This window comes from Hypanus sabinus, chromosome 4 (assembly GCF_030144855.1).
Source record: "Hypanus sabinus isolate sHypSab1 chromosome 4, sHypSab1.hap1, whole genome shotgun sequence".
Classification (NCBI taxonomy): Eukaryota; Metazoa; Chordata; class Chondrichthyes; order Myliobatiformes; family Dasyatidae; genus Hypanus; species Hypanus sabinus.
Genome location: NC_082709.1, coordinates 29,394,309 through 29,398,211, shown reverse-complemented (window position 1 = coordinate 29,398,211; position 3,903 = coordinate 29,394,309).

Below are 3,903 nucleotides of genomic sequence, written 5' to 3'. Positions count from 1 at the left end.
CAGGACATCAAGAAGATGCAGAACTAGGCTGAGAAGTGGCAGATGGACTTCAACCCAGATAAGGGTGAAGTAGTTAATTTTGGTAGGTCCAATTGGAGGACAGAATATAATATAAATGGTAAGACTCTAGACAGTGTGGTGGATCGGTGAGATCTTGGGGTCTGTGTCAATAGGACACTCAAAGCTGCTGCACAGGTTGACAGTGTTGTTAAGAAGGTGCATGGTGTGTTGGCTTTCATCAACCATGCGATTGAGCTGAAGAGCCGTGACGTAATGTTACAGCTATATGACCTTGACCTTGGTCAGACCCCACTAGGAGTACTGTGTTCAGTTCTAGTCACCTCACTACAGCAAGGATGGAGGGTGTACCTCCAGGTTGAGAATAGGTTGAGTGAAGTTGGCCTTTTCTCCTTGGAGCGACAGAGGATGAGAGGTGACCTGATAGAGGCACATAAGATGATGAGAGGCATTGATCATGTGCATAGCCAGAGGCTTTTTCCCGGGGCTGAAATGGCTAACACGAGGGGGCATAGTTTTAAGGTGCTTGGAAATAGGTACCGAGGGGATGTCAGGGGTAAGTTTTTCCACACAGAGAGTGGTGGGTGTGTGGAATGCACTGCTGGTGGCCGTGGTGGAAGTGGATACAATAGGGTCTTTTAAGAGCCTCTTAGATGCTTAAAGAAATAGAGGGCTGTGCATTAGGGAAATTCTAGGCAGTTTCTAGAGTAGGTTGCAGAGTCAGCAGGACGTTGTGGGCTGAATGGGCCTGTAATGTTCTGCAGATCTCTGTTCTATGGTCTATTTATTTATCATGTAGTTCATTGTACTGCTGTCATAAAGTGAACAAATTTCACAACATATGCCAATGATATTAAACTTGATTCTGATTCTGCATTTTCTGCACTAACTTTGGACAAAACTCCAGCCAAAATGCTGGGAAATCACAACAAACTCCAAGAGGGAGACCAATGGTGGGGAGCAGTTGTGTGAAATGTAACGTACAGATTGCACCAGCACTTGCACATTTGAGTGGGGCATGGCTGAGGAAACCTCAGTTGTTATTCGGGCAGCTGGTTGAATTTCCTACCAAAATAAAGGACATTTTAAACATTGGGTGTTAGAAAGTCACTGAACATCCAAAGCCTTTCATTTGTATTTGAAGTTCAGAAATAGAAACAGTAAGTATCTGCAGTACCATGCAGGGGCACACAGAAGAACAACTGCTTTGTCCTGGATGGTGTTGATCTTCGAGAGTTGTTGGGGTTGGACTCATCGAGACAGGTGAGGAATACTCCTGTTGGAATCGTGCTTCTGACTAGTATGGTGGAGAGCAGAAAGATGGGGTTTGTCTGATAAATAGTTACAGAAAAGGGAAAAGTATGAGCCATAGTCTCATTGCAGGTTACCTCCAAGAAGCCTAGTGAAAACAAACTGCTTTATCCTATCAGAGCTATCTTCCTCCCCCATATTCCCTGCAGCTCAGCAAACTTCCTTCAAGCTGAAATGTTTGTTCTGCTTCTCAACTCAAGTCACATTTTATTGTCATTTCGACCATAACCTCTGGAACAGTACACAGTAAAAATGAGACAACGTTTTCCAGAACCATGGTGTTACATGAAACAGGACAAAAACTAGACTGAACAATGTAAAAAAAACAACACTGGAAAAACCTACACTAGACTACAGACCTACCCAGGACAGCATAAAGTGCACAAAACAGTGCAGACATTACAATAAATAATAAACAAGACAATAGGGCAGTAAGTTGGTATCAGTCCAGGCTTTGGGTATTGAGGAGTCTGATGGCTTGGGGGAAGAAACTGTTACATAGTCTGGTCGTGAGAGCCCAAATGCTTCGGTGCCTTTTCCCAGATGGCAGGATGGAGAAGAGTTTGTATGAGGGGTGGGTGGGGTCCTTCATAATGCTGTTTGCTTTGCAGATGCAACGTATAGTGCAGGGGTCGGCAACGTTTACCACTGAAAGAGCCAATATGGACCCATTTCCCACAGAAAAGAAAACACTGGGAGCCACAAAATGAAATAACACTGCATACAACGGGTTTTTTTTGCCTTTATGCTATGTATAAACAAACTATAATGTGTTGCATTTATGAAATTGATGAACTCCTGCAGAGAAAACGAAATTACATTTCTGCATGCAACAAAAACATTTTGAACTCCGAAAAAAAGACATTGGGTTGAAGGTTACTCCATAGGTAGCCTACCTTGGATCGAAGAATTAAAAGAATGCGCGCACTGGCGGGTGTCAGGCATTGGCAGTGGTGATGTATATTAATAGCGATAAAAAACACGTTGTAGCGGTGTGCTACACGCAGCGCTAAAATAAAGACTGCAGTCAAAGGTAACTTTATTCGAACTAAACAGCCTTGCTTTAAAGCCTCCCTCAACCCGCCCCCCCGTGGGCGCGTATGCTCCAAAAGACACGTACTCACAAACCCCCGTAGGCTATCTCCCTTAGTCGGAACGGTGGCTAATTGTGAGCTGGTTCGGATGTGCCAGGAAACGGTGTCTCCGCAAAGTTTTCATATTGTACCAGATCACCATAATCTTCAAATTTCGAATTACATTTCAAAAGCTAACAAACCACGGGGAGCCGCATCACAGAGATCAAAGAGCTGCATGTGGCTCTGGAGCCGCAGGTTGCCGACCTCTGGTATAGTGTAAATGTCTGTAATGGCGGGAAGAGAGACCCCGATGATCTTCCCAGCTGACACACAGGTGGGGCCTGACCAGGTGAGTACCTCATAAACGCAAGGGATGCTGGAAATTCCAAACAACACACACACAATATGCTGGAGGAACTCAGCAAGTCAGGCAGCATCCATGGAAGGGAATCAACAGTTGACATTTTGGGCTGAGGTGTTAACTGTTTATTCATCTCTGGGTGCTGTCTGACCTGCTGGAATTCCTCTAGCATTTCGTAGGTGTTGTGCAAATGAGTATTTTCCGTTTTTACCTTAGATTTACAAAATCTGTAGATTTTAAAAGCATTTCAATCACTCACACATATTCCATGGAAAATCGCTTCATGTGGTGTCTGTAGAACTTCACTCCTCTCAGTTTCTGGGAAACAGCGCTCCATTGAACACTTCATGATTTCTGCACGGAATAATGTTTTACAAATCTCGTTTGGAGTGATATTCTACAAACTGATATGCAGTGATGTTCCACACATCATGTGAGGGCTGATGTTCAACCTGACGTCATGTGGAATGATGTTTCAATAGGTATGTTTCATGTCAGAGAAATGTACACGGTGTACATCCTGAAATTCTTTTTCTTCGCAAACATCCATGAAAACAGAGAAGTGCCCCAAAGAGTGAATGACAGTTAAATGTTAGAACCCCAAAGCCCCCCCAACTCCCCCTTCCTACGCATAAGCAGCAGCAAAACAATGACCCCCACCCCTCACCAGCAACAAATCATCTGCACCCTCCACCGAGCACTCAAGGGCGCAGCAAAGCATCAATAAAGACACAGACTTGCAGAACCTCAAAGACCAGTTGTTCACCTGGTAATTTGACATACCATGGTGTTGTGTTGTGATTGTGAGGGTGGCTGAAGTTGTGAGATAAAGGATCTTTATCCTTCACATGCAGGTCTTCCAGATAATCTATTTTCCCTTTTCTGGCACTCAACAGTACAGAGGAGTTTTGTACTTCTTAAACACAAAGACAATGGAAAATTATTAACTAAGAGTGTGTGCGGAATGACGTTCCGCACTGTGTGTGTGGTATGGAGAGAAAAAAGCCGAGGAGTAGATTTAAGAGGTGGGGGAGGAGAGGAGATAGGTGAAACCTGAAGGGGGAGGGATGAAGTAAAGAGCTGGGAAGTTGATTGGTGAAAGAGACACAGGGCTGGAGAAGGGCGAGTCTGATAGGT